Raw genomic sequence first — 13,068 nt, 5'->3', positions numbered from 1 at the left:
CCACCGTTTTGCTTTCCCTTCTTTGATTATAATCAATCATAATAACGCTATAGGGAAAGAAAGTAATCGTACAAAGGTAAAATGCAGAGTCCGTGTGGAAGCAGAATATGGACCTGATTATTTCCTGCTTCGGTGTGCACTTTGGGTCCTCTTTCAAAAAATTAGCAGTTACCAGACCAGCTGTAATAATAATGGAGAGGAACTGGACCAATCACAGTATAAAGATTACTGCAGGATCATTCAGCTGCCTTCTTATGAAAGCTTATATCGAATGGGAAGCTACATCGGACTTATGATTTAACAGTGGAAGTAGCGAGTAAGACAATTGTAGGAGCTATTAATGAAGCTGCCAATGAAACTCTAGGAGTAGATGAAAACACGTCTGTCAAATTTAAATGTGATTAGTGGGATGATGATATTGCCACAAAGCTGAAGGAGAAAAAGGAGGCCTATAACAGATTGCTTATGAACAATAAGACTGATGATAAAAGTAGCTGTGTAAAAGTGAGGGGAAAGGCAAAGAAAGCAGGAATTAGAGCAAAAAATGCTATATGAGACTTCTAATGTGAAGAAATTATTAACTGCATATGGAGTCCAAAGTCCAAAGAAGCATGGAAAGTGATAAAACAGCTAAGAGCAAATGACAACTGATAAGCCTAAGTAGATGGAAGACGTACTATGAAAAACTGTTTAAAGAGAGTCAGTCCAAATTTCAGGATATATGCTCCTTTGCAAGCAACGAACATGAGACACAAATCCAGGAGATAACGACAGTGGAAGTACAGGATACAGTTAAAAAATGCACATATGTTGAAGCACCGGGACCTGGAACTATACATATGGAGTTGTTGAACGCCGTGCCAAACTTTTTTTTTTTTTTAATATCTCGCAAAGCTACTTGATCTCTGTCTTGTGGAGAGGAAATCCCTGTCGAGTTTTAAAGAAAGCTTCATTACAAACATATTTAACAAGCGAAGCAAGGATGACTGCGCAAATTATCGAGGCATCGCAGTTCTCAGTTCTATTTCGAGACTATATGGTAAAATCCTTAGAACTGACATTGAGAGAGGAATTGAGGAAGTAGGAGAACAGAGCGGTTTTCCGGCAGGAGGGTCCTGTGTCAACAATATCTGCAGCAGTAGACAGGGGACTGGCACACACACTGTTTCTGCAGACTCTGGAGAAGGCCTAAGATAGTGTACCATTTCATAGGATGTAGGAAGCAATCAATAACCAGAACATTCATAAATGTTACGTTCAAGCCATTAGAACGCTGTCTGCGGATAATACTTTTGTTAAAGTTGGGAAGTTGCTATCACAGATACTTAAGATTATCAAAGTGCTGAGACAAGGATGCTGCATGCTAACCTCTGTGAAATAGTTTTGAACGAAGCTCTGAATAATTGGAAAGGGAAGTGCAGAAACATAGGAATTAGAGTAGGTGATGACATCGCGTTGTCGCTACATTTTGCAGACGATATGGTCGTCTTTACCGAATAAGAAGAGGATGTGTCTTATACTTTAAGAAAGCTTAAAGAATAATATGAGCAGTGGGGCATGAATATTAACTTTACAGAGGCAGAAGACTTTGTCGCCGGAGTTATAGGAAGGGATCTTATTATGGATTATGGGTCTATAGTAAAGTGTAGTCGATCATACAAATATTTAGGGACAATCATTTCGGATAAAGGTGGAAGCAACGAGGAAATAAAGTACAGAATAGGAGAGGAAACGTGGCAAATAAGCAGTCTTTCAACGTGCTGGTTAAACTGTGACTACTATCGCATATGAAATGTGTGTGTTGATTTAATGTGTGTAGTGTTAAGGCAGCATACTGAGTTCGAATTCCATTTGCGTATGCAAAATGCAATAGTGGAACAAAAATTTAGTTCATTGATAGAGACATGAGTGCCTTAAAGATGGTTGTTAACTGTCACAAACGAACCACTGGAGCTCAAGCCACTGCAGAGGTTAATATCTTTCTGAGGAATACGCTGTCGACGAAATAAAACAAGTCATGCTTACCTCAGGGGAAAGTCAAATGACGCTGTTAATCTGCGTTGTCACCTTGCATTTGGGAAAAATGGCGGAAATTCTACATTGTATGGATTTATTGCGGTTTTTTATGTACTATGATAAGCTAGGAAGGTAGATTACGAAACATTTTTTGTTGACTACGTTAGCCATTATTGTAACTATCAATGTTAGGTAGCGATTGCACCTTCCGCTTCTGTCGTTAGAAATGGCCAAATTTCGTTTGATACGCATGAGGGTGAAGCAGTGCGTCTTATATGCCAGATGTGAATACTAGTAAGTCATCGTCATCATAACGGAAAAGCAGTTAACAGCCGGTACTTTCCTCCAGTATCTCTCAAAGAATTATTCTGTTTTCCAGAGCAATTTTATGCAGTTCATTTTACCATTATGCAGTATTTATGTAAATGGTTCCCCAGTATCACCCAGCCTGTTTCTTTGTACTTGCACACATTGCATATCTGCCGTGAACAGGGGATACACACTGCAGCACCAAAGAAATTGTTATAGGCATGCGTATTCAAATACAGTGATATGTAAACAGGCAGAATACAGCGTTGTGGTCAGCAACGACTATATAAGACCACAGCTGTCTGGCGCAGTTGTTAAATCGGTTGCTGCTGCTACAATGGCAGGATATCAAGATTTAAGAGAGTATTAACGTGGTGTTATAGTCGGCGCATGAGCAATGGGGCACACAATCTCCGAGGTAGCGATGAATTGGGGATTTTCCGTATGACCATCTTACGAGTGTACCGTGAATATCAGGAATCCGCTACACATGAAATTCCGACATCGGTGCGGCCGGAAAAAATTTCCTGGAAGAACGGGGCCAACGACGATTGAAGAGACTCGTTCAACATGACAGAAGAGCAATTCTTCCGCAAATTGCCGCAGATTTCAATCCTAGGCCATCAGCAAGTATCAGCGTGCGAACCATTCAACGAATCATCATCGACATGGGCTTTAGGAGCCGAAGGTGGGTATGGAGCTCAGCTCATGAATCCATGGACTCTGCATGTCAGCAGGGGCTATTCAAGCTGATGTAGACTGTAATGGTATGGGGCGTTTGCAGTTGAAGTAATATGGGACTCCTGATACATCTAGACAAGACTCTGACAGACGACACGTACGTAAGCATCCTGTGCGATCACCTGCATCTATTCATGTCTATTGCGCATTCCGACGGACTTGGGCAATTCCATCAGAAGTATTCAACACCCCACACGTCCAGAATTGGTACAGAGTGGCTCCAGGAACACTTTTATGAGCTTGAACACTTCTGCTGGCCACCAAACTCCCAAGACATGAACATTATTGAGCATATCTGGGGTGCCTTGCAACGTGCTCTTCAGAAGAGATCTCCACCCCCTCGTTCTCATATGGATTTATGGATAGCCCTTAGCATTCATGGCGTCAGTTCCGTTCAGCATTACTTCCGACATTAGTGGAGTCCATGCCACGTCGTGTTGCAGCACTTCTGCTTGCTATCGGGGCCCTACACGATATTGGGTACCACTTTCCTGAGCCCTTCATGTATATACGAATGAAATATATATGAATAATGTATCGGACGCCGTATAGAACGTAACATTTTCACAGTAAAAAGAGTCTATGTAGAGCGCTCAAAAACATGAAAGCCACAAATCCAATAGTGCTGTTGTCATGGGCGCGGGAACGGTATGCATAGTGGACTGATGACAGACAAGCAAATCTACAATCTCTATTTAAAGTCACCCATAAAGACAACCACGAGTCAACAGTCTTAACTGGCGTACGCGTTGCATTTGGTTAGTTGTCATGGCTGTTAAACCAGCATCAGGTGCAATTAGTTCGGACGTCTTGTGCCGTACAGCATATTATCAGAAGAATTTAGACACCCCGAAGTAATGCGGAATTGAACACTAAATGTCATGATCAGCGGACCAGTCTGTATGAAAGGAGCCGCGGAAGATTGCATCGTTAGTATCGAACCAGTAACAGTAGAAAGGATAGGTGAGGAGAGCTCAGTGACTTGGAACGTGTACTAGTCACTGAATGTTTGATGCGCAATGTGTCGAGGACGCTGCAGTTCAGGGCAGAGGTGATTCTGTGATGTTTTAGGGGTTGATTTCCGTGCTGTTAGTTGGGCTTACACATTCAAGTTACCAGATGTCATCTTGGGTATTAATAACCGCTTCAGCTGTATTTAATCCTTTACTACTAGATCACTGCCGGTTTCGTGACACTAAAAGCCATATCTTCAGGTGAACATATGACTAAACCATTAGAGCCTAAAATGTCGGAATCTTTTTACCCAACATTCGTAGTGACAGAGCACGCGGCCGCGTCCTCTGTACGCGGTTCCGTATAGATCGGAAAACAGACCCAGCCACTATACTGGACTCTGTTTTTATTCTATGACATGCAGTCTTTTAGTAGTGTTTTGTTTTGACGTACAACGAATGTTGCGTAAAAAGATTCAGAGCTTTTCCGCTCTAATGTTTTAGTCATGTGTTCACCTGAAGATGTGGATTTTAGTGTCACGAAACCGGTAATGATCCAATAAAAAAGGCCTGCTGAAGCGGTTGTTAATCACTACTCGTGGTTGCCCCTCCTACAAGGTTGTCTTCATGTACCAAGTGGTTTACTTCTACATTTGGTTTACTTCCTTCCACATTCTCGATAACAGCCTGTGTATTTTCCGTTTGCGTTGATGTTTAATATGGTTTCCTGACAGTATCACAGTATTCTGAACTTACATGGTGGAAGCTAACCATTTGTAGCAGAGATCAATTGATCCGAATAAGTCTGCTGTGGTTCATTTATCTTCGAAAATGGCTCTGAGCACTATGGGACGTAACATCTGAGGTCATCAGTCCTCCAGAACTTAGAACAAGACATCACCCGAGGCAGAATTCGATCCTGCGACCGTAGCAGTCGCGCGGTTCCGTACTGAAGCGTCTAGAACTGCTCGGCCACCGCGGCCGGCTTTCTTCGAATACCATGTGATTTTGTGGCATACTAAAGTCACAATGATCATGTTGAGATTTTTATGCAATCAACCAATAATATTCGATGCAGGTCATTATTCTCACTTCTGGGAAGTATACCAATATTGACCCTATAATTTATTTTCTTGTGAATTCTTCGATGTTCTGACTGAAGCAGTAATGATACACCAACAGCCGCTAGCAGTTTCGTTTATAATCTTCTAGAACAACCCGTACGTCAGAATATGTGGCTGATCTCTGTCGGAGATATTTTATTGCACTGAACAAAGTGCAACAAACATACTGGCATTTAAATACAGATCTAGTTTGACAATGGCCAGAACAGGTAGATGTCTGTAGCCTTATAATAGGAACGACTTACTGGAAGTATTGTGAGTAAACAACAGCAAAATGAAATGAGGGTAGCCAGATGGAGATTAGTTTCCAACCTTCTGAAAACAAGCTCAGTCTGTTTAAAACATGGGAACCTCATTCGGTTTGTCTCTAGTGTACAATAATGCTTTTTTGAGTTTTGAGTTTCTCTTAAGTAGATTACCTAGTACAGTAGTTGTAACATGAGTTTTCACTTGACATTTTGACACATTCACCCTCCGAGAAGAAACATACCGTGCCGGTCTACTGCCTCGAATGTGTAGTGCCTGGTGTCATCAAAATGTATGTGAATTGTGCTATATGAAGGTACATACTTATTTCTTTTATGAGGGCAGAAGCTCAAAGCAACATATTCAGTACTTCCACGGCTTCAAAGATATAGTTTCTTAGGTAGACGGGATGCTGCAACAGTACCAAAATACCGATCAACAATTTCTAATAAACACTGAATCAATGACGGATACATCATTCATGACTTAGATACTTAATACCGCATTCTTGGGCATCTTGGTCACCGAGACCTCATACAGCACGTAATTTGTGACAAACATGGAAAGATCGAAATGCCGTCACGAAAACGGTGACTCCAATGAGAAGTGTATGATACAGATTCCCTTTTGTCCTTAATACATCTGCACAAATTTTGAAAACTAGAAAGGAATGACGTTACGCTACTGTTTTTGTCAAAAGTGTCACATACCATAATTAAATTCCAATAAATTAATAAGTCCGGCCAATTTAAATTAATCTCATTTTAGAATCAAGAATATGAAGTATGATTACAGCTAATGTTACTGATTGTCATACCCAGTTACTAGATTTCCATATTAAATTCTTCTTCTGGAGGTCTGTTTCAATGTAGTTGGGAACGTTCCGGCCATTGTGAGGGATCGTAGGTCTTTTCGAAGGACACTATTTGTGTATGGTTCATCGAAAATTTTTGTAATTCTTTGCTTTAAAATGTTCCCATATTGATACTATACTTTCTGTATATGTGAAGTAAGGTTTGCTATACTGGAGTCTGAAGTTCTTTGCATGTGTGTGAGTAATGTATATAAACATTATGTAAATTGTTTATTACGTTAAATAATTTTCTGATGACATTTCGTATTTAAAATTATTTGTGTGTATAAACTGTTTATGTTGATGTAAATTTGACAATTGTAAGAAATGGTCAAGCTAAGAAACAATGGAAGAAATATATGTTACGTAAAAGCCAGTGTCCTTTTGTTTGAAACGGAAGTGGCTGTGGGGAGTGTAAAGTTGGCAAGGGCGAAGTGACGCGCTACCTAGAGCAGGCGCGGGAAGTAAGTCACACAGTCTGTAGACAGCAGTGATTGAGGCAACACCTTTGTGGAGCAGGAGAAGCTCTGCCTGCAAATTTGCACAGAAATGCCTCGGATGAAGACTGGAAATGGCTTACGGTACAGCTGTGAGTTGTTAGGCTACTGTATGTAAAACTGAACAACGCCAAGAAGAGAAATTGAGCCCATACAGCAAGATACTTGCAGGCCGTAATGCGGGTGTGTAGCCGCTATAATTTTTCGCCACTCCCAAGCCTACAGCCACCAGATAAAATTTTTTTGTATCCTACTTTTGTACAGCGTGAACCACTAATTTAAACTGTGTTTTTAATAATCATTCTTGAACTTTAAAAATGGTTCATATGGCTCTGAGCACTATGGGACTTAACTGCTGTGGTCATCAGTCCCCTAGAACTTAGAATTACTTAAACCTAACTAACCTAAGGACATCACACACATCCATGCCCGAGGCAGGATTCGAACCTGCGACCGTAGCAGTCGCGCGGTTCCGGACTGAGCGCCTAGAACCGCTAGACCACCGCGGCCGGCTCTTGAACTTTACAGATATTGGTTCAGCCTGTTATTTCATCTTAATCATACACGTATATAGGAGTCCTTCCTGGTGTTTGATTAATCCAAGTATCGTAATTTAAAGACTTATGAAGTGCCAAGTTAATATGAAGAGGCTCCATTTAAGTTGTTTTTTTAATAAATAATGAGGAAGTGTTCTTAACTATTGCAAAGTATTATACTAAAGGTTTGCTTACGTAAAATTCTGTCAGAGCTAAGCAAAGTTACTAAAATTATTAAATGAATATACAGAGTTAGTTCAAAGAGTAATACCTTTTGAAAGTAAATTCCAGCAAGAAAGAGGTTTTCTTGAAGTGAAATGTTCAGAGTGTGCTTTAGTAAGTATTTTAGTATTTAAGTTTTTTTGACGAGGGAAAGTGCTTTTCTAAACGTCCCCTCTGGCCAAATTTTTTTAGCTTCCTTGAAGTTACCTAGTCGGTTTTTTCTCTTTTAAAAACGTAATGTATAAGGGTGTAGTAGAACATTGCTTACATGGAGTAATATTTATTTGAAGAAGAAAATTAAACAGTAGCTTTTTCAATACTTCACTGTTTCACTGCCGGATTAGCTGGCGACCATTAGTACATGAACTTGGACCTGAGTTGTCCTAGCTTCAATATATTATTATCCGTACTGCGCTTCTATCTAACCGCTGGGTAAGATCTTAGGAAAAGAAGTGAATAGTGTTTTTTACCTATCCATTCGACACAACACACGGTCAAAACCTGTAAAAAGGGTAACTCTATTGATTAGCTTTTTCTATTAAAAAGGCTTCCCTCCCATAGTGTACTTTGTTTGGAAACTAAACTAAATTTTAGTAAGAAGGCTATACGTGGCAACGTAGAGACAGTGCTTATGTCATTTAGGTAAAATCATACTAAATTACAATGGCAGAGGTAGGATTATAACACCACTAGGGAAAGCAAGGTAGAAAGTTCAGGACAGTATAATGCACACAGACTGAATTCCACCCAAGGGGCAGCATCTGTGTTGTGCGCTAAATGGCAGATGGCCATTGCACTGTTTTTTTTTTTTTTAAGATTGGCATTCCGCTGGCGCCGAAAAGACGAGCTCCGGACAGACAACGAGAGAGCGCAGTTTTGCGGTGCCCTGCCCTCTGGAGGAAGTCAGTATTCTGGGTCAGTGCTAAACCCAAGCAACACAGAGATAAAAATCTCTGAAATCGAGTGAGACGGGAGACCATCTGACTCTTTTGTGTAGAAGAACACGCTACCCACAGCCTTCAGTCTGCCACTTAGTTAACTACCTTGTTGCCGACTGTCTTAAGACATAGTAAAACTGATGCCTTTGGATAATACAAATAAAGTTCGGACCAGGAGAAATCTCTTTGTGCGCATATGGAAGACCTGGTTGGCTAAAAACGCAAGACAGGACAGATGGTGGAATTCAGGAGATGCGCCGGCCGCGGTGGTCTCGCGGTTCTAGGCGCGCAGTCCGGAACCGTGCGACTGCTACGGTCGCAGGTTCGAATCCTGCCTCGGGCATGGATGTGTGTGATGTCCTTAGGTTAGTTAGGTTTAACTAGTTCTAAGTTGTAGGGGACTAATGACCACAGCAGTTGAGTCTCATAGTGCTCAGAGCCATTTGAACCATTTTTTTTTCAGGAGCTGCTTGTTTGTGAACTACAGACCTAGAAACTCACACGTTTGGTTAATTATGTTTAAACTTAGTATGGAAGTTAGATCGTTGCATTTTTAAAGCAGATCTTGTTGGTTGGCACTCGAAAGAATTACTGTTACTGGTGCTCAAAATCGTGCAGAAGTAAAAATTCTTTTCTCGCTGGGAGCGCTCTGTGCAGTTAATTCCCAGCTGAGACTCGCCAGGAGATGCTTCAGCAGAGAGAGGAAGAGCAGTATCGGAGCAGGTTTACATGATTTAGAATTTTTAGTCACTACAGCCGCCATTTGTAGGCAACGATAACATTAAGTATGGTGAGACATCCAGGGTTTGCGCGAAATTTTCAGATCGACGTTAAAGCTTTTACGTTTCCAATTCAAGTGAAGTCATAAGGAATCCCCAACGCAACATGTGCTAAGTTAAGATAGCGGGTGCAAGCGTGATCCTTTCCATTATCTTGTCCGTCTGATTGACTTTCGGCAATCACTGCGCAATTTCCGCAAATTTAACCGCACCCCCCTCCCCCTCAATGTTGTGTTGGCTTTTAGCGAAGTCACTTCCAACTAATTACCTGACCTTTGCAAAAGTGCTTTTACTTTAATTGCGTTGTAAACTTGTATTAATACTCGATGAATTCCTTTGTATTTAACTTGAGGACCACATCAAATTGTAATAAATACGTTTTTTGGTGACTATTGTTTCATTCTGCAGTTTCATAAATTCCCTATTTATCAACTTGTGAGTTACCTCACCCATGTTAAATGTAAGCTAATGTCAATCCTTTTTAATAAAGTAAATTCACTGAGATATCCCTTGTGCAACACCTGGAGTTAAGTACACGTGATCGTTTGGGGATCTATCTGTTTATTGGTAAGTTCACACGGTACAGATCTTTAGACATCCAGAAGGGTATATCAATGGCTCATCAGTAATCTCACACTTGTCACTATAAGAAAGACCGGCCGCATAGACACGCACAGTGATCCTTGACGAGTAATGTACTATACTATATGTTTTTGTAACATAATTCCATGATAAATGCAATTTTCGGGAACACTGTCTCATTCTTTTATTAACTATCTATACCATCGTTCAGTCTGGTAACCGATGTTTCGAACAATTGAAATTCTTAACTGCAAAAAGTTTGTCGCATGGCTTCTGACTGAAGGCTCCATTTCACTTACCAGTCTTATACTCTCGACATCACTTACCATACAGCAAAACCAAAATAAAAAAAAAATAAAAACAAAAGACTAACTGACAAGACTATTTTACCACTTCCGTACGCCATTGCCTCTAAATTTACGCTTAAGAACAATTTTCCTGTTCAGAGCAAAGTCATTTATGATAGAATGGCAAGATAAGAAGTACCATAATAAAATTTAGTTTCTGTACTTTTGGTAGGTGATGCGCAGTAACGTTGAAACGTCCCCTTTTTAACAATTATACATAAGACTGTGCTTTAACTGACACACAATATTTTTTTTTAGCGCAACGCAATCTGACTTTCAGTAATCTCTACAAAGAATGGCCCTGACTAACATTAAACTATACCTTTCACAAATCATTTACCTCACAAAAATCTTGGTTACTCGAGCTACTGCAATAAAGCCAGCGCCACTACTGCCAGCTAAATAAAAGATTCAAACTACTGAAGGCACTAACTACTGATAGGCTTAGTTAGCAAATGAAAGATTTTAATAGAGAACAAACAATGTATTTACCTTAATAGTCATAATATATATAGCAGTTCATGACAAATTTCAAAACTCCGCCATCTCTCTCCCCACATCCACCACTGCTGGCGGCTCACCTCCAACTGCCCAACGCTACGCGCTGTTCACATCCAGCTGCCGCTGCACAACACTACAATGGCAGACAACAATGCAAACTAGCCACAGACTGCACACAGCACAGCCAGTGATTTTCATACAGAGGTGGCGTTACCAATAAAAAAACCTAAACAGCCTACTTACATAGCCCCCATGCTCCCCACAAAAAATTTTACAAATTGTTTTGGGCACTGGGCAATACATATTTGTTAAAATTTTTCATAATCGTAATTACAATAACAAAGAAATCAAATGCACACACTTATTCATACAATGTTGGTCCAAAGCCAAAATTTTCTCACAGTCCATAAAGACAGTCCTGAACATTCATCACAATAACATTGCAGTGTTTTCTCAAAGTCTGAGCAGTAAAAGAAAATGCACACGGAAGTAGTGGATTTCCATGCAGTCTTGAAGAAGTAGTGTTGTCCTTCCAACGGAAAGACAGTGCTGACTCTCGACATGCAGACAGGTAATGGGCCACAACAGAGCAAACCCACCGCAAAGTCAGTCGAAGTTTTGAAGAGTATTGGTAGGTAGGTCATCACAGAGTAGACCCACTGTTGTCCTGGTAGAGATTACGGTATTGGTGGGCCACCAGAGGTGCAGACCCACTGTAGTCCTTGTAGAAATAATGGTATTGGTGGCCATCAAAGATGCAGACCCACTGTAGTCCTTGTAGAGATGGCTAGCAGCCATCTGTTGTGACTGTGCAGGTGCACAATCACCATTGAAGAGTCTTGCGGATAATATAGCAAGTCCATAACCACCACTTGTGCACTCACAAAGTTTTTGGAATTGTCCTTAGAACCAGCAATGCTGTTATCCAGTCCCTTGCTGAATTATCAACACATGTGCAAACACTAACAGTCCCTACTTCTCACATATTGTCCATATACTATGACCAACAGAAACGTGTGCAGTGAAATGTAACTTACAAGTTAATAATATGATAAACTGGTGTCAATTACAATTTTATAACATAAGAATACAATAACAACGGTACAAAATACATAATTAAAAATATAACAATACAGATAACATTTGTAGTACAGGCTTTACAAAAGAATCGAAATAACATATACATCAGTGTTACAAAAATAATGACATAAGTACATACATAAAGATCAGAATAACTTTTGAAACATCAACTTCACACATGAGCAACAAAACAGAATAAATAATGTCTAAACATCTTTACAAAGTAAATAACATATTATTAATGCAAATTATATTTGAGGATAACAGTATTCCTCATCATAGTGAATGTAGCTTAGTATTAGAAGAGAAAAAAAATTCTATGAAACAGTACACAGAGACAGGAAGAAAACAAATACACAAGGGTACACAAACACATAGGGGGATAACACAAAAGGAAAGGACAGGGTTTGTTTTCAGTGTAACATTTGGTACTGCAGTCCAACCCAGAACTTCATCCCATAGATCGTCCCTCTTATTTCAACATTTGCTCCAGCCAAAAAAAAATCCTATCCAAGCATGCTTTCTGTATTCTGTTCACATCCTCTTTCAAAAATAGTTTTTCTCCACTGTACACTACTTTTTTTTTTTGGCCAAACCATTTTCTTATAGCTTTTCAATGCATGTCTTCTAATCCATCATAGCTAGTTTCTTATATAGTCTACCCCGTTTTAAACTAACTTAAATCTACTGAGCTCAGATGCTAAACTAAGGGACGAGGCAATGCAGCAGCACAAAACAATTAACACAAACAGCAATGACAAAAAAATGGACATTGGCAAACAATTGCAATATTACGACTAATATAAGGCAATGAGCAGCAAACAAGAAAAATAAATCAGTAGTAAACTGGCTTAGCAGAGTAACACAAGGTCAAATTCAGTAACACTATGCCTGGCAAACAGCAGCTTATATCTAAACATGACAAAGCTCAAGCAGAAAAATATTACAGTAAAGACAACAATGCAGATAAGGGAAATGTCTATTCACATCTTAATGTCTAAGTAATTAAAGTGGTGCACCACAAAAACTAATTCTACAAAAATTACCGAGTACTCGAAAAGAAAATTATATATGCAGTTACTGTTATTAGTCCCTTCTTATTGTTCTTTCCATTCCAAGAGCTCCTTTTTTGAAGAATGTGGATTACAAAATTATTACTTAATAGATCTGTTGACAGAAAGTGTTCACATTAGCAAATGCATTTTATTTTATAAAAGCAATGTTGCAACACAGCTGGAAACTAGATATCAAATGAAATAAGCAACTATAAAAAGCAAAGCATAAAAATATCATTCAATAGTCATGTGACATTTCATAAGTTAGTAGAAATTCTCTCAACTCTCG

The sequence above is a fragment of the Schistocerca nitens genome, chromosome 2 (assembly GCF_023898315.1).
Source record: "Schistocerca nitens isolate TAMUIC-IGC-003100 chromosome 2, iqSchNite1.1, whole genome shotgun sequence".
Classification (NCBI taxonomy): Eukaryota; Metazoa; Arthropoda; class Insecta; order Orthoptera; family Acrididae; genus Schistocerca; species Schistocerca nitens.
Note: the sequence above shows the minus strand (reverse complement) of the source record.